At 42.1% G+C, this 24,594-nt stretch overlaps 1 protein-coding gene across 10 annotated transcripts in view; it reads left to right on the top strand.

Annotated features, from left to right (window-relative positions):
- LOC146523865 (protocadherin-1-like) overlaps positions 1–24,594 on the top strand; it is a 219,002-nt gene that overhangs the window by 61,995 nt on the left and 132,413 nt on the right. For 3 of the 10 annotated variants that reach the window (XR_014876184.1, XR_014876183.1, XR_014876185.1), the window contains exon 4: positions 1–24,572. This exon is cut by the window's left edge and continues 23,168 nt beyond it. The exons of 6 other annotated variants lie outside the window; for them this stretch is intronic. The gene's annotated coding sequence lies outside the window, so the exon portion shown is untranslated. Of the gene's footprint in view, positions 24,573–24,594 lie in introns of those variants that run through there. One more of the 10 variants, XR_014876186.1, reaches the window with a different exon arrangement.

The following is a 24,594-nucleotide window of genomic DNA, read 5'->3' on the forward strand; positions in this document are numbered from 1 at the left end:
GCAGCTGGGCAGAACTTGTCCTGCCACTTTCACTTGTGTGCTGTATATATCTGTTTCTGTGTATATGTGCAGTGTGTGTCTGTGTGTGCAGTATCACAGCACACTTGAGTAATTAATTTTCAACATGGCTGGGTTTTCACCATGGCTGGCTGTGTGTGTGAGTGTGTGTGTGTGTGCAGTAGGGAAGGTAGCTGCTGTCAATACTAATTTGGTACCAGAGAAAACAAATGTATTTAATCCCTGGTTGTCTTGTCCTGTTTTGCTCTCCCTCCCTCTCTCTCTCTCTCTCCGTGTCTCTCTCGCTGTCTTGCCTTCCACCTCACTCGCCCCTCGCTCATCCCACCCCTCATCTTGCAGGCTGATGGCCATTAGCGCTGCAAAGGGAATTTTAATGTAACGCCGGCTTTAGTGGGAAGGGATGAATATTTTAAAAAGTGAAACACTGATTGTAGCAATAAAAGAAGGACACATCTGAAGAGCGCACACATACACTTAAACACACACGCGCAGGACTGTTTGTATCCGACACACTGAAGTCCTGTGTGGTTTCACCAAACCGGTTCAGCTGGTCTGACTGGAGATCTGTTTGTTTTGTCTCTGTGTTGCCTTTATGTCCTGTCAGAGAGCTGTGATGAGAAATGTTCCCATGGTTACGGCTTGAAAGCCTTCACTCGAGCTCAAACAACCTGAGATCGCCCTCCTGCTGCTCCTCAGTTGGCGCCGGGGTTTCCTATGTCATTTTTATCCCCGTCTGTCTGAGTGTTCATATTAGTAGTGCTTACACTCTGCCATGCCTCGGTAATATTCCAGCAGTTAACCACCTCCAATATCACATTACATTCACTGCTCACCATCTCTATGCTAATCACACTTCTATTTTATTGTTGCTCATAAATTAATGTGCTTTTTTTTATACTGTTACATTCATCTGCCGTCATTACTGGCAACTCTAAGTGATAAACACAAAGTAGCAGTAACAGATTTAGTGACCTTAAAAAAATCAAAAGCTTGAACTTGAAATACGCTTTAATTAAAAAAGAAAGACCATATGCTGAAAGTGGCCTCCCCCTGTGGGAGCTCTGTATGTGTATAAAGGCAGACTCATTGGCTTTGGTAGAACTGGAGCGGAGCTGGTGCAGTTCCACCTGTGCAAACCTCATAAGGACCACCATTAAAAAAATACATGCAGAACTGTAATCATTTTATCATTTTACCAGACTGAAAATCAGCTCGTATGGATTAGTCAGCATCAGCCAGTCAGTCAGACTGAGCTCCACAAGGAAGAGCTCAGACATGATTCTGCCGCTTTGAGGTTATTTCACATTTTTCCTGGTGAAAGGGACTAAAAGCTGAGAATGAATGTTTTGCACTGTTGATTTGACATTTTACCACTAAGACTTTGTTTATAAAGAAAATGAATGCATGAGTGGCACTGTTACATCTGAATATTTTTCATTGAACAAGGGAACAATATAAATGTCCTTCTGTGAAAAATTACACTATCATAACCGCAAACAATTCACTGGCTATAATTACGTTGGGCTTCCTGCTAACAGCACTTGCTCATTCTTCACACACCGTGACCAAATATGCCTGAATTTGTGGAACTGCTTGTAAAGTCATGCAGAAGACATATGCTGCGTTCCCAGCCAACAGAAAAAAACAGACATAAAACATGGAGTCTGCAATGTTTCACATGGTGCAGAAATGTATGCAGGTAGTGTAGGTGGCTTTTATATATGTTATGGAAGAAAATGTTTTTGCTGCTTAGTAAAAAAGTAAAACCACAGTTCAAGAGTTTAAACAACTTTTTTTCCCTCCATAAATATGCAGTTGTTTTTAAAACACACAAAAGAGCACACAGAGAAGAGCAACAGGTGAGCTCGAATGATTGTCTGTTGTTATGGTGCGCAGTCAGCCTTTTTTTTTTTTCCAGAATAGAAAAAAAGCCTCGGGCAGCACTTTCTCCACAAACACACGAACTGAACCTCACCTGCTCTGCATTCAAGACATTTGAATTCTTCTGAAAAGCATTTGAATTGAGTTTTAAAGCATCTGTGGGAGAAAGAATGACATCCTGAAAAACAGCAGGAGACAGAGAGGTGTGGGTTTGAGCAGGTGCTGTTTTCTCTTTGGGCCTTTGAAGAAGTCTGATTATTCTCAACTTTATGCTGTGGTGGAATGTGGAAGATCAGGTACGAGGACTAAAGAGTGCATGGGTCATTCATTCTTTTAAAAACTTTAGGGCTGAAAAATGAAGCCAACACAGAAATGCCAAAAACTGTAGTTCCTCTGATGGCCACTAGACTCCCACTTTCAAAAGCTTGTGTGTTAAAGCTCATTTAGCCTTCTATATAAAATCTATGGTTGTTGAATTTTTGTCTTTTTAAAAACTGAGGTTACATTTAGGGGTTGGCCTCTTTGACTGACAGGTGGATGCCTGCTTGATGTCTGCTGAGGGTTCACCTGAGCTAAGTGGACCTCTGGTGTATGTTACTGCAATTATGGGTGCTGTGAGGTTAATTGTACTAGCAGATCATCCAAAAAGTCAAAGATCCAGTTTTTTGTATGATTAGTTTTTTTTTTAAATTTACGGCTAAATAAGCTGTGTCTGAGTCTGTGTGATGAACCTGTGCAATTTATAGATGCAGCTTGTTAACCAAGCACTCCACCCATTTGCCCAATTATAAAAACTATGTCTGTGTAGAGTCAGCAATTTTTATTTTAAGTGTGTGTGTGTGATTCCTTGTACTGAACAGGCTCTGCTAGCAGGGTACTGAGTGATGCCATATGAGTGCATAAAGGAGTGTGAATGACTGATCCTGCAGCAGCACGAAGCAGGAGCCTGTCTCACAAAAGCAATTTCGCAAGCCCTGCTAACGTGCAGATTGGAAATGACAGGAATGTAGCATTTCACAAATAATGGCTGTAAATCTCTCCAGTCCTTCAGCACGCCTCCATTCAAACACAAGGGTAGCTTTGTGTAATATATGTTTGATAAGTGAAATGGGTCAAAATAAATGAAGAGTGAATAATCTCATGGATCAGATCTGTTGAAGAAGCGCCCTCAGCACCAGTATGTGTTTCATGTTCAGCTGGAATTTTTTGTTTGTCATGCTGGTGTTCTCTTGTTGATTCCAATCATATTCTGTAATTCTGACTAGATTTCGGTTAGAGACTGAGCCTGGGGGCATGGTGGTGTGTTTTGTTTGATGAGCCCGACACACATGTGCGACCATGCAAAGTCACACACCTCGGTCTTTAGTTATTAATCTGTAGCAGCCTCTGCTTCTGCTGACACCAGCAGGAATCTTTAAAAGCGAGGAACAGTGCCGTTTCAGATCAGAGGAATCCTCATGTCTTGTGCTCATGCAAAGACACTGGCACCCCCAACCTGGAGCTCCCATGAAAGGCGGAGAAGGAAGAATGTGGTTAGACGGGTGATGAATAGTGAACACTGTGTGTGTTAGTGCGTTTGTTTTCACATTAAAACCACATTGCTTTGGAGTGACTCACTGCAATTCAAAAAGTTTAAATGTGTGTGATTGTCTGAATAACAGCTACGGGTGTCGAAACCGTGTGTGTGTGCGTGTGCGTGTGTGTTTTTGTTAACACTTGTTAGTCCTGATGAAGCTTCAATGAAACCAGAGATGATCCAAGAATCACTGAAGAATGAAAAAGACAGTTTATAGTTTTGATTAATCTAGTCTCCGGAGATGATTGTGCAATTGGACGTGTGTGTGTGTATGTGTGTGTGTGTGTGTGTGTGTGTGTGTGTGTGTGTGTGTGTGTGTGTGTGTGTGTGTAATTTAAACCCCTCCAGACATACTGGGTGACACATTAGCTTTCCTGCAGTGTGTTTATATCCCCTAAGCTTCCTGTGCAGAAGTGAAGTTGAGCTTCAAAACAAAACAAACTGATCCTGGTTCAGATTTCAGGCTGAGGAAAACCAGTTTGATGCTTCATCACATTCTGTGGTCGTCATTCTCTCTACTAAAAAAAAACCTCTCGAATTGCACTGGCGTTAAACCTGATTACCCGATGTTCAGAAAACACCTGACAGAGCAGTAAGTTGATGCACGTACTTAACCCTGAATTCTTTCTAACACAGGCATCTCCTCCAGTTTCAAAAATAAACTGGATTGTCTAGAAGTTTATGAGAGAACAAACTGTGTCTGCGGCCTTAATAAATCCTTTCTTGATGGGTTTTTTGGGCTCAAACACTAATTTAATGGCGAGCTAAAGTAGGAATTTTGACAGGGCTACATGTTATCATGTAGCATATAAGCTTATTTATGCTTACTATGCTAACTGCTACCATTTAGCTTGTTATCTTGCGATGACTCCCACTAATCATTTCATCCAAGCTTCATCTACTTGTAGTAAACAAACAATCTTCAGATGAGAGGAAATTAGTCAGGATGTTCAGTCACCACCATTCCTCCAGCCTGCCACGCTTGAGGAATGGTGGAAACTAGTGAAACACCAACTTCCCTGTCCACAGTGAAGTCAGTTTTACGCCCCCAGGACAATAATCCCAGACACACATCAAACAGGATGGATGAAGCACGCTAACGTTAAACGTCTGGAATGGCCTTCTTAAAGGCCAAATACTTGGAATACAAAAATCAAGTCTGTGCCAGGAAACCAACCAGTTTAAATGAACTCTAACAATTCTGCCAAGTCAGAAATCCAGCTGGGATTACGCCAGACGCTTGGTGATGGCTAACTTTATGTAACAACTATTAATGGGGGTGCATTTATTTAGATTTATTTATACCTTTCCACGCTTATACATTCTATTAATTTTTCTAAGTGATTAAAGATGTATGCTGTGCTGTACAATTATTCCACCTTGGAAAAAGAACAGTTCAAAGAAATCTATTGTGTGAGGAAGTCAGTCAAACTATAAACTAGAGGTGCCGCTGCCTCTTCCTCCATCGCTCTCTCCCGTGTCTTTACTCCTCTTCACCTGCCGTTAACTGAGAGATTGAAGCCGCTTCATTAAAACCTGCTGGATGAAGTGCTCGTTCAGACGACTTCCTCAGCACGCTGGGAGAATCTGCTGACGGCGGCACAGCGATGGAGAGGGAGGAGAGGAGCAGAGATGGAGCGAGCGAGGTGTAAGCATCCTACATTCTCACAAACAGCGGGGGTGGGCTGGAGGGACCGAGAAACAAAGAAATGTGTTTTTGTCTTTTCTGGTTCATTCCCGCTCATTCTTGCACTTGTTTTGTGCCTCCTATCTGTCCTCTCTTCTTTCATTTGTCCTTCTTTCCACCTTCCTTTGTTCTTGGTCTTCTGTTTCCGCTTTGTCCGCCCTTTCTTTTCAATCGCTTGCTTCCGTCCTTTCTTCCTCCTCAGTTTTTCATACAATATTTGAACACAAAGGTCAAAGGGTGTGACAGGATGATGTTCTTTGAAGACGCAGAGACCTGAAGATGGGCACAGAGATATATAGACAAACTGAATTTAAGGAAACTAGATCTGTCCCCGAGGGGCAGAGACAACAACAACAAAAAAAACCCCTGAAAATGCTATTTTAGCAGTTTCACTTCTGACAGCTGAAACGTTAGCCTGACAGAACGACAAGCTGCAAGTCAGCAAATCAGGAGGCAGCGGGCTCGCTCTGTGTTAAATGCAGTCACATGCCCAAAAAGTGTGTCTCCTCCAGGCTGTTATGACTTGACAATGCTGTGGGTATATGTGCGTGTGCAGATGGAGCACTGCTGTAATTGAATTTTACCTCTTAAAAAAGCTGTGACATTATTGTATTAGAGGAAGGATATGCTGCTTGGCCTCAGAGAGGGGGAAAGAGAGGGGAGGGAGAGATAGAGGGAATTGAATTGCAGGAACTTAACTGCAGCAAAAAACCCAGTGACATCACCGTCATATTCGACTGCTCGGAGCGCTCGGCTCTCTCAAAGAATCTAGTGTTAGGATTTATCTATTCAGGAACTCTCATGCTGGCGATGACCATCCAACCTTTTCATCTAGCTCACAGAGGAGAATCCAATAAACGTCTGCAGAAATGAAACCAAAGCCGATAAGACAGGAAGTATCCAGTGGTGTAAGAGCAGTGACGGTATTATTGTAACAGGCAGGTGGATATTGTCTGGTTTGGAAAAGTAATCAATTTTAGATGGATATTTCTGAATCTTTCTACTTATTAATGTTGTACTGTCGGTTATAAATCTGCATATATGGGCTTTATTTACTGGGATGCGTGCATCATTTTTCTAAACCCGATCTAGTATTTTTGGTGCCTAAAAACCGACCAAACAGCAAATGAAAACTAAACATCCCTCAAAGCCAAGTCAAAAGAATAAGATTTTCATAGAGAAATCAAGCCGAGTCTGTTTTTGGAGAGAAAGTGTTTCCCCACAGCCATAAATGCTGTTTTGTCATGTGGGACAATCAGGAAACAGGATCAACATTTAGCAGAGATGTCTGCAGGCCATCAAAATCAGCCTGGTATCGGAACAATGCTTGGTTAGCAGTGAAACAGCTGATACCAAAAAATGTTTTAAAATGATAGTCATGATGGTGACCTGTGGTTAGAAAATGAATAGAATTGTGCCCAGAATTGATCCCAGAGGGATACTTGAGTCAGCCTCAGGGGTGGTGATTTGAACTAATCTGCAACAGCATTTTCGATTCTTTGTGACAGTTTGATTCATTTAATATTTCCCACAGGAAGTATCTCCTAAACAAACCGTTTCTGGGTCAGAGCTTTTGATATGAGCAGCGACTGACCTCTGTGGCTACAGTCACCAATTAGTCCTTTGCATTTAACCCATTCACTCAGTGAGCAACGGGCAGCGACCAATCCAGTGCCCGGGGAGCAGTGTGTAGGGACCTTGCTCAAGGGTACCTTGGAATAGCCGTTCGATGGATTTGAACTTCCAGCCTTCCATTCCTGGGGCGAACGCTCTACCTACTGAGCTATCGCTGCCCCATGTTTTTTTGGTGTTGAATGGCTGTTTTGGATACTAATGATAACATCCTAAGTGCTCGCAGTGGTGCTTTTGGTATTTCCCTGGCAGCTCTTTGGTGGATGCAGTTTGGCTGCTGAGCTCATTTGATCTGGTGGAAAAACACTCAGTTAATCTGGGGCAGCTGGGCAGCCAGTGCCAGCCAGCAAAGTCAGTGCAGACACAGCAGGTACCCGTCTTTGATTCTCATATTGTCTTTAGGTGTTAGAGACTCCTAACCTGTTCAAGCTTAATGAAAAATGTCTTTGAAAGTCATCACCTGTTACTTCAACAAACTATGCAGAGGTGTTGAATTCTGTGTAGTCAGAAGCAGAAAATTGGATGATATAAAATTACAGATGGATATGAGGGTAAAATATTCCCTGTGGCTCATGGTAATTTAACTAATCGTTTTGGTTGGGGTCTTACACTTTTAAATTACAGGAAATTATAGAATATAGTGTGAAATATACATCAGCAAATCTACTCAGAAATCACAGTGAAAAGACAATCCAGATGTGCTTTTCTTCAGCAGTGCAGTGTTAGAGTGAACGTTCTCTGCACATTCCTACATTATAATCAGGAACTGCTAATAACTAGATTAAAACATTTTTAACACGGCAGATTTGGCCAAATGTAAGAAAGCGGGCCTCAAAGAGAATTCATATTATAACATCCCACTAATGAGCTTATGGGGCTTAGCTTACTGGATGGCTTTAACGTCCATGATCATATTGGTTCTTAAATGGGCCAAAATGTTGGTTGGTTTCATTAAGACTGCGAAGGAAAATTTCCACTTCTTCTGTTTGCCCACAAATGCTACATTTCCCACTGACCTGATTAAAGAACAGGGATTGTCTTGCCAAAAACATGTGAAAAATTACTCACATATACTCCAGACTAGAGTAAGATCGCTGACCAGTGCAGAGAAATATATCCAACTGGTATTTCTGGGGCTTGAAGTGAACATATTCAGCAGGCTACTTATCAGCTGATGCTAACAAGTTTGGCTAAAAAACTGCAACTATGAACTGTGCCAGTGCATGGCTGTAAGATACTGGAACATCAAACATCAAAACTCAAGCCCAGACTTCTTAGATCTTTTTGATCATTCAGTCATTATTCATTTAAAATTTTCCATAAGACACCAGTACAAAAGAGGGCACCCATTTAATAATGCATATAGAGTTTTATGAAGAGGAGACACAGGCTTTTTTTTGAGACTGACTCAAAATTGTAGCCAAGTGGCCATTGGAGGAACTGCTGGTTTTCCACTTCCACTTTGTTTTCTAATTTTTTTCAGCCAGGAAGGTTACTGATCGAACTTCCTGGGTCACATTTCATATCCCACTTTTTCCTAATTCCCCGCTATAAGACACTAATACATACTGTGGAAATGTACATCTCTCTTCCTCTCTCTGACTGTCATACTGTCTCTTGCTCTCTCTCTCTCACTTTTTTCCCTCTTACTCTCTCTGTCTGTCTTTGGTGTTTAAGGTTTGAGGTAAGAGGAGCTGAGGAGGAAGTATCTCCCCCTGCACATCCTGTAAGACGAGCTGTAACTCTCCACCTCCTCCCCCTCCTCCCCCTCCTTCTCAGCACTCCGCTCTGTTAGCATTTGACCGGTAGCTGTTTGTTAACCAACCCTGACCCACTGCCGTTTAATCTGAGCTGAGAGGAGGACAGACGAGAAGAGAGTGAGAGAGAGAGAGAGAGAGAGAGAAAGGTGATCACTCGCTCGTCCTCGCTCGTCCTCTGAGAGAAGGAGAGACAGGGTTTCGGCTTGCAGGGATTGGTTTCCAGGAAAAGTACTCGCCCACATATACACACTCGGCACACGCTGTGCGGCTCCCACCGTGTGTCAATATCTGTGTGTTTGCACACAGTGACCTTTGACCCGGACAGCTTTACCTGCTGAGAAACAAACGTGTGGCCATAAAAGGACACAAGGAAGAGACGGAGGAAGAGGAGAAAATGGGAAATGGAGCCATGTAGAAGGTGGAAGGAAAACAGAAAGAAGGAAAGAAGGAGGAGATCGTTTATGAGCAAAGAGGAGGTTAAGTGGAGGAGAGCAAAGAGAAAACAGCAATAATAACACAGCTGCACTTCATTTACACATCTGGACACTGTTCGCAGCGTTTGTGTATTTGTGGGTGTAAAAATGTAATTCATGGTGTGCAAAGAGAGATGTTTGAATGTTAAAGTGATGGGGATGAAGGTGTCATTCACAGCTCAGTGACAGAGAGAGAGAGCAAGAGAGACATCAGATTGTGTGTGTGTGTGTGTGTGTGTGTGTGTGTGTCCTGTTTGAAATTCTGCTCGTCTGTTATCTGACTCCATCCAAGAAATCCAGAGCGAGAAGGAGACGAATAGACACACACAGAGAGAGAAAAAAGAAAGATACTTTTGCTCCCTCTTTCAATGTGCTCAGTTACAACAGTTTCATAGTTTTGTTTAAACACCACGATTGTGCTTTCTTAACATTTCAGGTTGTTTTATCGGTTTAACCAACGTTGACCACTTTTGATTTCCTATATTCTTCTTAGCTGCCATCAGCTGGGCGAGAGACTTGAGTGCGTTGTGCTACAAGCAACAAACATAGCCTAGAGCGTGTAGCCTGCAGCAGAGACGAAGAGCAGTTTGCAGAGAACTAGATAACTCCCTGCTTTCTAACTTAACACCAACTTTTTCTTTTAAAGTGGACACACGAATGGGTTTCTTTACTTTCTGACATATAAATATTGTTTTGATGGTGGGTGCTTATATTAAACATGGCCAAAAATTCCAAGAATTAGGTCAGAGTATTTACAAGTAATCCCTGTGAGCCAAAAGCTCAGGCTTGAGACGGCTCTGCTGTAGATGCTTGGTTTGCTGGAAATTGAAGCCAACAGGGATCCAAAAGCTACAGTTCTTCTAATGGCCTCTTGAGGTTGGATCCAAAAGTGAGTCACTCCCCGCAGAGCCCCGTGTTAAACTGGCCAACTAAACAGGATTAAAAGCATGTTTTCAGCTTGGTACGAAAATGGTTTTGGCCTTTTCCTCCTTCTTACTGACTGTACAGGAAATGATTTTTATTATTTTATAACATTTTATAATCCCTTGGTTGCTAGCAGGGTTTAAAGTTCAGGGTGTGGGTGCTGTTTTTTAGGCAAAGTAGGTGTGGCTGCTTTGACGTCAGGAGTGCTGACACAGGGATTGATTGCTGTGCGTTCATTCTCACCTTTGCTCCAAGCTCCAGCTACATAGATGAGAATAAATCTTTTGAAAGTGAGTGTAAAGGATACAAATGTTCAGGGTGGCATGATGAATGTCAGTGTAAGGATAAATTCAGAGTTTGGCCTTGACGGAGGACAATGCTAAATTCTTCTCGTGTTCCCCTGAATTAATTTGACGTGAGATCGGTGTTTTCAGGAAACCGAACACTTGCACAAACCTGAGTCTTTAGACTCGGTGGATGCCGACTTTACTGACTGCACACAGCTCCTCCTGGCTACACAAATGTTGGCAGTGTTTGGTTTCTCACAGTTTCTTCAGTGTGAGAGTGTGTTGAACAGGTCAGCGGGACGGTGGCAGGTAGCAGTCACTTGCTCTTACTGGACGGTTGTTTTGTGATGCATCTGCCATACTGCTTGGTACACAGGAGGTCTTTACCGAGTACACAAAAGCATTGTTTGTTGACTTGTGGAGACATTGTAGAGAATTCAGCCAGCTTTCCCTCAGGTTTGTTTAAATTTCCTCCATGCAGTCATGCAGTTTTACTTTTACCCCCTACATTTGTGAACATATATCTGTAGTTTCTACTAGAGATGGCAAGATACCACTTTTTTATGTCTGATACCAATATCATAAATTTGGATATCTGCCGATACCGATATGAATCTGATATAGTGTGTTTTTTAATCAATAAAAATGTCTTTTAATATCTTGCTGCTTTTTGTATAAGTTCATACTCAAGTTACAAAAAACAAACAAACACTAAAGCTATTCTGTTATAGATGTATGCAAAAAATACACTGCACCCAAAATATTTCATAGTTCAGCAACACTGATCAATCTAATAAACTTAAACTTACTCCATCCTCCCTATTCTGGCATTTTAAAGAGTAAGCAACCTAACTAATAGGGTTCTACTCCCAGCAAAAAAATAAATAAAAAAAAAATAATAGGGAACCACCCTCCACCTCATGATGCTTAATCGACGTAATCAACTTTAATTTGATGCAGTGTGGGAAAAAAATGCACAGAATTCAATTATTTTTCAAGAATAATTAAATAGATTCAGCATCTTTCTTCAACAGAATTGCAGACTGCACAGATGGAAAAAGTATTATAGCTTACTAGGGTATATTAGACTTAATAGTTATTATATACAGTAATGGACTTCTATACATTTTTCATCAGATTAAAACTTTGGGTGCAAGATTCTGATAATTATGTATTAAAAGCTACACGTTTTAAATGAGAATAAGAAAGAAAAGTATGTCTTTGTGCCCCCTTTTCCCTGTTCATGCCCTATCGGCCCCCCTGGCTAAACTTTGCTATATCCGCCCCTGCACAGTTACCAGCTTCAGTTACCTAGAAAAGGATACTGGTCTAAAAAGTAATATTAAATAAATTCTAGCAACAGCTTATCAAGGTTAAACATGCTGCTGTTGTTCAGCCGCTGGTTTCCTCTTTCCGGCGCGAAGTGGGCAATAAACAAACAAGAGAGAAAAGCCGATCAGCTGATCATTGATCAGTTTCATGACTGAAGTAGCAGCAGGAGAGGGAGAGAGAGAGAGGCAGTCGCTCCATATATCGGTTGTTAAGCTTAACGCTAGAATGCTTTACAAACATTCAGAGATGGACTTACACACTTGCTTTACTTCTCTCGGGGATAACTTTGTCGGAGATGAAATGCGGGTTGGTAGCGAAGCTCCAAATGGTCAACCAGACCACCGACAGGTCTGGCAAGCCACAGCTGCTCTATCACGTGAGGCATATGCTCCGACGTGCTAAGGTTATGGGCGTGTTGCAAGTTTTGTGAGGTGCTTTTTTGATATTTAACGGATGGGATTACATTTTTTATTTCTCTCCGATATCCAATCCAGTAATTTAGGTCAGTATCAGACCGATACCGATAGTAATATCGGATCGGTCCATCTCTAGTTTCTACTACTTAAATTTTCAAAACAGACTTGTTCCTTTTGCTTTCGTGCATTTGCACGGTTATTATTTGGTCACTGTGAGCATTCAAACATCAAACCGATCTGATCTAAACAGAAACACGTGAAAGGCAGTCCTGTTTGTTATTAATCACCAGACGATGTCGCATAAAAAGAGATGCCAAACCCAGGGGTTAAAGTGGGACATGTTTTTTTGTTTGTTTGTTTTTGCATCCACACCGGAACTGCATGTTGCGGCATCTAGCTAGTGCTACTGAAGAGGAGCAAGGAGCATAAAAGGAAGTGACGTTTTTTTGTCAGGTAATTTGAAATGCAGCTTTTCTATACGCTCAACAAACATCAGCAAACACACAAACTGTTTGTGTGCAGTTTGTCTCACAGTGTGTTGCTAGCTAAAGGTCCAGCTGCTAATTTCACAGGGAGAGAAAAGAAAGAGAGCTAACTTCACTCAGAGGTGGAGAAAGATAAGAAAGACAGAAGAGGAAGAAAAGAGGTTAGATTTAAAAGGAAGGACTGCTCATTTAACGCTCACATGTAAGTCCTCATGTTTTTACACGTGACATTATGTTTTTTTTTGTGAAACCTGCTGCTAAACAAACTGAGGCAGACTGTGTTATTTAAAGACGGCATGAAATCCTCTGCAGGCTATTGCAGGATAAACAGGTTAGTTTGCTGCACTGTGATGGATTTAAAGTAAAGAACAGTGTGTGACTGATGCACAGTGGCCGTGGTTTCATGTCAGAGTTGTAGCAGCAATCCATTGACTGAATTCCACCTTGACACCAGCTTTAATAGTGTCTAATGTAAAGACAGCATAAACAGTGTACTGTCAGTGTAGAGGATGAATCAGCCAGGACGACTCATGAAACATCTGCTCACATCTGGTTGAATTCATTTGTGTACATCCACAAAGAGCAGCAGGTCAGCTGATCACAGCCTGCACACTAAGAAAATCTACTGGAGCTCTTAGTAGAAGTTATTGTGAGTTATGATTCTTTTCCCCACACTGAACCATTACAACCAGTTTACATTGCATTTACATTAACCCCACATTGCACATTTTCCTGTTTAGAGGCAAAATCGCCCTCTACAATGGAGGCAACAGAAAATAGACATATATTTTTGTTTTCCTTCTTTTTCTTCAGATTCAGGCTGAGTATAATTAGAATAAACAAAAATTAGACTAAAGTCCCATCTACTGATATTATTTTATCGTTGTGTTAATACAACATAACAATTCAACAGTTCAATTAGCTTTGCAAAAAACTTTGAGTACATTTAAGAGCCTGTACTTTTTTACTTATACTTGAGTAAAGAAGTTGAATCAGTACTTCAACTTTTACTTAAGTATTTTTTTAACAGTAGTATTTGAGCTTCTTTTGAAGTACAGAATGTCTGTACTTTTGCCAGCTCTGTTTAAACCCGATATTATCCCAGTCCGATGAGTTTCGAGTCAGAGGAGAAAGCTTTAGCTTTGTGCCCCATAAATCTATAGCAGTTCTGAGGCGAGTGACTTGTGAGGAAATCTGTGACGAAGTGTTGAGGCTCATTTTTGTGCTGCATTGTGAATCCTTCAAAACAAAATGTACACCAGAGGGTGGAACGCGTCTCTGATGGACTTGTGCTTTCTGGAGCCTTGTGTCTTTTGTTTACTAGAGTCTGTATCTGTGGTTAAGATGCTTGTCTAGCTCTCAGTCAACAAAGCCTGGTGCATCAAAAATCTGATGGTATTCTTTTTGTCTGCCTGATCCTGCTTCAGAGCCAACTGATCAAGAGTTAGCACAAAGTGTCGTGGAGCTCAGTGCGCCGCGCCCTTAGGAAACCTCCGTCCTGCAATGATCCAGTGCTGAGAAAGCCTCTCTTTGCTCTGAATAACAATCTGACTTCTGACACCTTTGCTTAGTTCTGATGTGTCGCACTATCACAGCGCTGCTTAGTCGTCAATGTTCTGCCTGAAAATTGAGGCATGGCCGTATTTATAACAGGCGAACGATGGCTACGGGAGGATGTAGTAGAACAAGGCTCAGAGTCGATCAAATGTCATCCGACTAAAGGTTCAGCTAAAGGAAATCTCACCTCTGGTACAAAGGAGGTAACACAGCCAGTGAAATGAATCTGCTTCAGGTTGACTGCTTGCCGACAAACAGCAGAGAAAACTTTTGAGAACTTCCTGTGTTTTCACTTCCTGACCTTAAATCCTGTTTTTATATTTCACTTTTAAAGAACACCACTTAGACAGCTTCTGTGATCACCAGATGAATTTAATGCTTGTTTATCATCATTACATTCTGTGGCTGTTCTATTTTGTGCCTGCACCGCAACTTTATGTGAAATGAACCGAGACGTATCTTTTGATGCGGTCTCGGTGCAGCTGTTTGGTCTGCACCAGACTTTCAGGGACAGTTTTCACTCCAGCCTAAATGTACCAAACCAGATGAGTTACGTGTGAAAAGAAGCTCATATGGAAAATGTTATTCAGCGTGCAAGTTTTGGGGTCAGCGGCATCTCTGCTTCCAAAACAAGTCAGCGTGGAAGTCCCGACACTGGAGTCGGGTACCACTGCGTCTTTATTTTCAGTAATATGACACATCTCTGAGTAAGTGAGTGAGTGGGCGAGTTACAATCTATTTGTGTTTGCTTTGATTGCACACAAGTATTAGCATCCACCTACATTTCTCACACTGTTTCTCATTAGGAGGGCGACGAAGATGTTCTACTGCATTTGGTCAACGGGGACCCGTTGACTGTAGAAAGCCTCACACACACAGTTTTATGTGATGGCTGGATTGAACCCATTTAGTCCAAGGAGTCTGCCTTGTTTGTTGCATCGAAGGTTCAAAAAAGCTGCAGTGTGAAGGTCGTATTTCTCAGCATCAATTAAACTGATACCCCTGACTATGACTAGTTTATGACTAGTTTATTACCACTTTAACAGGTTGAGTGAATACACAGCGGTGCTGGAACAAATGTTAAAATGGCCACAGTGTCGGAGAGATAAATAAATAACATTTAAGACAAGCACATCAGGGAGAACATTACCCTGATCAAAGTCATAAAACCTGCATCAGATGGGACTTTTAATGTCTTTTACCGGGTGGGCGGGGCTCGCCGCTCCAGGGAAACATTCCTTTATTTATCACTCTCTTCATCACTCCATCCGTCTCTCTTTCTCTCTGTCCGTCCGTCTCTGCCTGCAGCTGCCAGCTGGCAGCAGCTCTGTGGCTTCATCAATAAGACTGGCAGATTGGAGATTGATGACGCCGACTATCAGAGAAGAAGCTGTCTGTCTGACAGATTATCCTCCTATAGAGAGACGCAGAGATGAAGAGAGATGCAGCAAGGTCTTTAATTGTGTTGCATGCAGGTAGAAGCTAATTTTAAATATGGGACGAGTTTTAGGACTTATTTTTGGACTAGCAGGTTCCCCTCACTTCCAGTCTTTGTGCTAAGCTAGGCTAATCAGCCTGAGTAACTTGACCAGCCCTCCTGTGCGGAGGGGAGCTATCGTGATAACCCTGACAGCGTGCTGCGTTCACGCTACAATCGACACAGTTGCGTGAACAGCAACAGGTCTGCATCCATTGATGAATATGAGTGGCTGATGCATCTGAGCACCAGGAGCGTGCCATGAAAGGTTTGTTTCAACTCAGCCTCATGGTGCCACACAGTAACAATTTTTGACATAACTTGTGTCTCAGTATGAGAAGATTTCAGTTTGTTGTAGCCATGAAACTGAAACAACAAATCCTCCAATGTAACAACACCTTGAATGCACATTTTCTGATATTTAGTGCAGTAGACTTTTGTGCTGATGTGTATTTTGGTTTATACTTATTAGTACTTAAATGCACCCCACTGAGTAATGTGTTGGTAACTAAACCTCGTACATCGTGGAAGGCTAATCAGGCAAAATTGGTCTTGGAGCGACATGTCACTGACTTTGGTGAGACAGTAAACAGGATGAGTGAATGTCAGACTTTACGTTTAACATTAAATGAGGTTAAGAAAGAAAGAAAAAGAAAAGCTGGCATCGGAAATTTCCTCTAAGCCAAACATCCCATCACACTTCCTCAAAGCACGAAAATCCATCGACCGCTGTTAGTGTGTGACTTGAGCTGACTGTTGAGTGTGTGTGTGTGTGTGCGCGCGAATGTGTGTAGCAGTATGGCTAACAAAAAGTGCAGCAGAGAGCCATTAGGGAGAGAGAAGTTAACGAGCTCTATAAAGATAGAGGGAGGAAGCTATTGACCACCATTTGTCTCTGTTGTTATCTACCTGTGTGTGTGTGTGTGTGTGTGTCACTCTGCAAATCACGTGTGTATTGTCTTTTGTTTGAGGGTAAACAAACCCAGAGGTCGTGCTTGTCAACATGCTGTTGTACAAGATGACAGCGAAATCCAGCTGTTTGGAGTGTGTGTGCGCGTGTGTGTGTGCGTGCGTGAGTGTGTGCGTGCGTGCAGCTGCTTTAATTGACAGGTTGTGTAATGATGGACAGCAGTGATGTGAGGTCATTTGACACTGTTCCAGGTCAAATCCTGACCTCATACTCACACATGGAGATAGTAAAGTGGCTCAAAGAGTCATAGTATATGATTCACATCATATTCATGCTCATCAGTCATTCAGGGTCCCGTCGTGACCTGTGAATGGAGGCACAATGTCCTCTTCTACATGATGGAGCCACCCAAGAATGCACGATTTTCCTTTAATTTGTCACCTGTCCATATAGACAAACAGCCGGTAATCTCAGTCTCATTTGGTTGCTGTAAAAAACTACAAATGAAGAGATGACTGGACATGTTTATATATAACACATACACATTTTTCCACTGAATTTTTTCCCTTTGGCATCAAATTGTGTATCAGTTTGTAGGAAGTCAGACTTTGGAGATATGCTGTTACTACCTGCCCACTAACCTGCCTGAGTTTTGTGACCTGTCACAGTCTTCTCCTCGTTGGCATTTTCATGTCAATAAAAAACTTTACTCCCAGAAAAAGCAGCAAAACTCCACGACAGAATCTAAATATCTTCTTCTTTACTCTGTTTTCCAGTTGGATGCCCGCCAGCCAAAATTCGGGCTGGGGCAGACTGCTCGCTGACCTTTACGATCAGCTTTTTAACTTTGCCTCCACGCCGTTCCTGACTGAGACCGTCGGCTCTACACGGTCTCTTTGTTTCAGCCTCTTACAACTCAGCCCAGTCTCCCGCTGCTCTCTGTGGCCGCCTTCGCTGCGCTTTAATGTAGCTGAATTCATTAAATCTTACTTTGACGTGGACTGAATGAGTTTAAATTGGGGATTTAACCGTGGCCGGTGTACAATGTTAACCTACATTCGTGTGGGAGCTGCTGACATGAAAAAACCCGACATCTGACTCAACTCTCCCGTTTTGCTAAAGTGGCATTTAAAATGAATTATCACAGAAAGTTAAAGGTGATAAAGGATGTCTTTAACTGCCATGCACTGGGCTGGCTTAGGTCATCATTTTTTAAAAGCTTTGTTGACCCTGAATGGACCATAACAACCCAGTGATGTTTTCACAGTCGGACACTTTGCTGAGCTTTTTGACGTCTGGGGACATTTGCTCTTCCAACCACCTTGATGATGGAGCTGCAGTGCCTGAAAAGCAGCTTGTGCAAAACTGTCCAGTTCTTGAAATCTTCCACAAAGTTCTTATTAATAACTGTATTGTACTATGGGATTCCCCTGCAGCAGCACAGAGAGCATTTGTTTCTTCCTCCTCCAGCTCTGTCATGTCTCACCCATTGTTGTCCTGTTCCTTCCTGTGTATATGTATATATGTATGAGTCTTCCCAAGGGGATGCCTTTAACAGTCGGACCACAGCCCACACATTTCCTGCGTCGTCCTGCATCGCTGCACGGGAAATAGTAACATCACTTCCTGCATCTTGGTAGGATGATGTTGTGAAGAAAGGATGAGACCCTTTCCAGGAGGTGGACACATTCTTCTGTTGACAGTTTAAAACAACGAAAGGAAATATCTGAGTTTCTCAAAGTTGGCATTTCCTGTTTTGTTGTTTGTTTTGTACGATGCTAAACTGATATATAAAATCCCTCATGAGTGTTGACAGGGACTAGAAAGAGAGATCATACACAGCAAATCCAGCATGTCCAAATTAACACTGTCAGATTTGATTTCAACACTTTTAAAGTGTCTATATGGGTCCACACCAGAGAGTGTTAATTTAACTCTCTTTGGAGAGTTGGTATTTTAACTCTGATTTAGTGTTAAACACCAAATCTCTCTGGAGTTGATAATTTAACACTTGGTGTTAAGAGTTTATATATTAACTCTCAAAGAGTATTTTAGTTTAACTACGTAAGAGTTATCTTCTAATTAATTCTAAAAAGCGGGAATTTTACTGTTCTGAACTTCTAGAAATTTCTTTTGGAAATAAACATTTACTAAAAAGACGCAATGGTTTTTGAAAAACATTTATTCTGAACTGTGCACCACAATTTCAAAACATTTTCTGAAAGATGTAACAGTGTACATGTTCTCACTTTCATTAGAATTTCGTTTATCAAAAGGTCTGACATAGGTGAGCTGGTAAATGCAAATAACAGCATTCTCATCACTTATTTCAATAAATACAAAATACAATATGCACGTCCTTCATTCATCACTTTGTGGAACTTCAACGCACTTCTGCTCTCCCCCATATTCCATCTTCACAAGCATATCCTATGTGGAGATTGAATAAAAATTAGTTGACACTAATTAATGGCACAGATCAATTGCAGCACAGTAAAAAAAAAAAAGGAATCCTTTTTGAGCCATTACTTGTGTAAAGTATTTTCCCAAAAGACAAGGACACAGACAACAGGTAATACTGAACTAAATGTAAACCTCAACCTTTTTCATTTTTACCTAAACCGTGTGCACAAAACTCTGGAGGAATCTAAGTGCTAACGTAGAACTCAGTCGGGACATCTGCTACTGCTGTTTGCTCGTTTTTTATGGGAGATCGTTTTCAGGCTTCAAGTAGCACCATTATACCAACATTTCACATTCTAGACATTGTTTTAAGTGTATTTGACCAAAGGTTTGACTGAAAATTCACATGCAAGCTTTTTTTCAAGGCTGTGGTATTTGCCGCAAACAATACCTTTCAGCTAGCTAAAACAGCGAGCGGTGCTATCAGCGAGCAACACGGCTAATGCCTTTCACACAGCTTTGTCTCAACTCCAAAGAGCCACAGAAGTAAAAGCTAATAACAATAATTGAAACAATCTTTGAAAACATGACTTACCAAGCATGGCAAACAACTCAAATATGTAGAGCAAAATGTTCTGAAACGGCTTCACTTCAGCTTCGATTGGAGCATATGGTGCTGGGGGCGGAGTCTGGGAATTTACTCTATTGGTGTCATAGCCCCTGTAGGAGTTCAGAGTTAAGAGGTCAAGAGTTAATGTTTCCATTGTAACACCTCCAGATATGAAATAGAAACACTCATTTTTAACACTCGATTTTAACTACTATCATTTTACACCTCAGAGTTACATTAAAAGAATGTGACTCTACTTAGAGTAAAATTAACTCTAAGACTACTAACACCAAAACATTTAACACTTTTGAATTTGCTGTGTAGTCTGTCACATAAACTTTCCTTTTCTTTGGCCTCGTGTAACATCTGGGGTGTAAATAATCAGACCTCGCCACATATTAAATACCTCACAGTTCTCTTTTTTCACCTCACAGCACAGCCAGTCACGGCAGGTATCTGGCCACCCTGAGCCTGGTCCTGCTGGAGGTCTCTTTCTTTTTAAAACTTGTGTTGGACTCTTTGTAATTCATTCTTTGTAATGATGATCGGACCTCACAATAGCATGCAGTGTGTCAGGATGCCAGCTTTCTTTCTTTTTTCTGATTTGCTCCTGTATTAGCTTCATTCAAATACAAAGACAGAACTGGAATTACTTCATATTATTCTTACTGTCGAGAAATCTCACAAATAGCCCGAAACCAACACTCAAACCATCTGCCTCCCTGTCTGATTCTCCCAGCTCCTGGGACGTCGGCTCCTTTTGTAGAAGTCGCATTTTTCAAAAATGTTCAAAAACACACTCAGTTCATTGGAGGCAAAAGCTAAAATTTTCCAAAGCAGCTGGTGGCTGTAAGTTTGAACAAACTAGAGGAAAGGGTGTCGTGTTGGGGAGTACCATCGGCCCATTCGGTGCTTCTAAAGGCAGAGATTAAACAAACACAGTTGGAGTAACAGAAAACAGAAGCCATGTGTGCATTGCTGACCACTGCAGTACAGTAACACACATTGATGCTACAAAGCGTCAGAAGCGGTTAAAAACGGTTGATCTGGATTTTTCACACGTGGCTGCAGAGCATCACTGACAGGAAATACAAATGCTTTCAAATTAAAACAAACCACTGACCTCTGTGAGAGGGAGGTGTGGCTACTCTGAATCTGCTTTGAATCTCTGCAGCTGAACCTCTCTCTCTCTCTTTCACACACACACATACACACACACGCGCGCGCTTCGACCCACACTCGTACGGCTGACTGTCAGATCAGCTGCTGTGTATTCCTGCAGCTTTTGTGGGGGTTTAATGACTTTCCCCATGTGGAGAGACACAGTTTGGCTTTCAGCTGCTTCTCACTTTTTACGACTACATCCTGCTCGTACACTCAGCGTTTGTGTTTGTGTGTGTTTGTGCGAGCTCTGCCTCAGTGAAGTGTGTGTGTGTATTTTGTGCATGCAGGTGATTTATCTAAGTCAGGGCTCGCTCGGCTGGCCACCACGGTTGAATCCTAATTCTCTCGCTCGCTCTCTTTCCCGTCAAAGAGCTGCTGTTCATTCAGAGTAAGAAGGAAGGAGGGAAGGCTTACCCTTCCTTTCTTCCTTTCCTTTCCTTCCGTCCTTGCTTCGCCCCTCGGGTAGTCGTGTGTCTCTCAGAGGTTTGGTGTGTTTGCAGATTTGTGGTGATGGATGCAGATTTAGCGAAACCGCACTGTTGGACTGAATACTTTATGACACATTCACACATACAAAGCTCACAGTCCGCCATCCTTCTTTTGTTTCCATCTGACAAACAATGCACACACACACACACACACACGCTCTCCGTCCCTCTTGCTTTCACGCATGCTCATACTCTTTCTTCCTCTGCATCTGTCTTCTATTATTTATTCCAGTCATGTCATCATTCATAAGTGATAAACTCCCTGCAGAGTCAAACAGGAAGTTGCGGGACTGGCGAAATCAGGAATGTGGCGCCGTCTTTTTCTTTGATTCTTATACATTTACGCTCACCACAAAATTCCCAAACCCGCCCTCCACCCCCAGCGTGCATTTGAGACAGGGTGAGTTTGGGGAAGCAGAGGACGAGCAGTTTCTGATCAATAACAACACATTTACATCCGTTTTTATGTTCTTTTGTTTCTTTTCAGACAGGAAGACCGAAGAGGGAAACAAATCAGGTCAATCAGGCCCATTTACAAAAGACAACAAAGACAAAAACTGAACATGAGCTATTATTTTAAACTTCTACTAATTCCAGTGAGTGTATCTGTGTTGCAGCTGTCAGGCGCTCTCAGGGTGTAAGCACCCTGAATGTTTGTTTTGTACAATGGCTCGCATTACTCTGGCTGCAGATAGAAACGAGCTTGTTTGACTAACAAAAGGCTCGATGAAAATGTCGGAAAACAAACTTGTTTGAAGCCGACGAACAGGAGGACACGCAACAGGACAGGTCACGGCTGCTGTGTTACGCTGCGGCACACGGAGGGTTAATGCAGCATCGCATGATGTAAAGTATATGACAGGAAGGTTGTATATCACATATTATTACATGTATTACTGTTAGATATAATAGAGTTACAGTATAATATACCGCTGTGCCATACTGTGTATCAATATTTTATTTTACATTGATTGTAATGTCACATGATATGAATTTTACTCTCGTTAACTTTGTTAACTGTATCGTACTGTACACGGGATGTGCTGAGGATCCGTTTATTTACAGTGTTTCCTGTTTCTTTGTTCGGGTTTAGCGGTGCTTCCTGCCCGCTCACCTTTGTCAGGTCACCTCTCGTGGCTATGAGCTAATAATTTCAGCCATTCTTCACAATTTCAGCTGTTTATCAAGTATGATCTTCTGTTTTCACCATTTGTCTGCTACCTTTATCTTTTGCTCAGCATTTTCCCTCTATTTCCAACCATTAATCTGTTTAATTTAGCTGCTACTCCCCTTTTTCCCAACTAAAATCTTATTTGGCAAACACTTCAAACGGATTATATATAATTTGCTTCATATTAAATCTTTACGGGCGAGCTATTTTGCACAGTTACCCATGATATCAGTATTTATTTTGACTATTATTACAGTGCTTTGGGCTATTTTCAACAGTTCTTTTCACTTGAAAATTTTTCATATACTCTCAACTACAAAATTAAAATCTCAGGGCCTGTTGATTTTTAAATATACCTCCTGCTAATGCAGAAGTGCCTTTTCTTTGGAGTCCAGTATTGTATGCTGTGGTTCGGTAAAGTGCAGGATAATGCAGCAGTTCAGTGTGTGTGTGGTATTAACCTTTTGAAGTTATTAATCAGCCCTAGTGGAGCATAACAATGTTAAAAGTGTGTAGCTTCTGAGGGGTTTTACACTTCGCGGTGGACTGAAAGCTTCTCACCAGTTTGTGTTTACGTGTTTTTAGTTTTTTGCTTTCCAGCTGAGGCTCCATCTTTCTGCCCAGCTCTCTGTCATTACAGCGTCTCTGGAACGCCGCCGCACAGTTAACCACAGCGTTCTCATGACTCCGCCCACTCCACCCCACAGCCCCCTCCACCACCCACTTAAAACCACCATTCCCAGTACCACATACCGATGCTGCCAAAACCAATCGCCACATTCCTCAGCAAGTTTGTTTTTCTATTTGACTACGGGGGGGCAGGGGGGGGAGCAGGAGGAGGGAGTGGAGGGAGGAGTGATAGCAGAGAGGAGGAGACACTTGAGTGGAGGAGGAAGGATAAGAAAAAAGAGAGAGACTAATGCGGTCTGATGTATTAATCGCACTTGGAAGTAATTGAGAGGCTGAGCGGAGATCGAGTGAGCGAGCTTTCCTTCAGCTCTCTCTCTCTCTCTCTCTCTCTCTCTCTCTCTCTCTCTCTCTCTCTGTAAACACTGTTACTGTACAGACTGAATATTAATGCACTGATGTGTAAAGTGACTTATGGTGCAAGTGTCCTTACAAGAGTCTGTGTTGTTCTTGTTTTTGGCATCAATGTTAGCTGGCTGTGTGTGTGTGTGTGTGTGTGTGTGTGTGTGTGTGTGTGAGTCTTTCACTTGGTTTGTCCTCGATTTTTAAAGGAACAGCTCAGCCTTTTTAACTTATTGTCCCTCACATACTTGGCTGAGCCCCAGTTTATTGGTGGGGTCCCCATATGTGTTTGCACATCTAAATTTCACTGACACGACTCGGGTCGTTTTCATTTTCATTGTCTTTTATCCATCCATGCATCCATCCATCCTCAATCCATTGAATGGTAAATAAATGGTAAATGGCCTGTATTTGTATAGCGCTTTTACTAGTCCCGCCTAGGGACCCCAAAGCGCTTTACATGTCCAGTCATCCACCCATTCACTCTCACATTCACACACTGGTGGAGGCAGCTACAGTTGTAGCCACAGCTGCCCTGGGGCAGACTGACAGAAGCGAGGCTGCCATATCGCACCATCGGCCCTTCTGGCCAACACCAGTAGGCGGTAGGTGAAGTGTCTTGCCCAAGGACACAACGACCGAAACTGTCCGAGCCGGGGCTCGAACTGGCAACCTTCCGATTACAAGGCGAACTCCCAACTCTTGAGCCACGATCGCCCATTGAAGAAACTCTCCTGTGTGCCCCGAGTTGATCTGGGGTCTTCTTAGAGTTAGACATCCCTGAAACAAGTCCCAGTTAGATGCTCGAAGCACCTAAACCTAAACATTGACCTTTTTGTTTTACTTTAAAGACATTCAAAGACATTGAGTTTGCATGTTCAAAGACTTGCATTTTAGGTTAATTGTGCGTGTGTAGTTGTGTGTCTCTCTGTGCGTTGGCCTGTCCAGCCACCTTTGGCCCCGTGTCAGCTGGGACCCACTTTAGCTGGATAAAGACATGAAAACTGACAGATGTCACCTTTTCACCATTTTTCTCCTTTTGCTTTGTGTTGTGACTCTAACAGAAGGTCCCATATGAACTGATCTGTTTATGGCGTTAGCAGCATGTAGCAATGGGACTGTTACAAACCGGCTTTTTAAATATCTCAAGGACTCTCAAGAGCTCAACTGGTGTTATTTCTTTAGAAAATGCACTGAAAAGAAAAAAAAAACAACCTGTATTGTTTTCCTTCCAAAAACACTGGAATTTCCCTTTTAACTACTCTAAACAGTTTCAACACACTCTCACACACTCGCACACAAAAACACACACTC

Source organism: Neolamprologus multifasciatus, chromosome 2, assembly GCF_963576455.1.
Source record: "Neolamprologus multifasciatus chromosome 2, fNeoMul1.2, whole genome shotgun sequence".
In the NCBI taxonomy this organism is placed as follows: Eukaryota; Metazoa; Chordata; class Actinopteri; order Cichliformes; family Cichlidae; genus Neolamprologus; species Neolamprologus multifasciatus.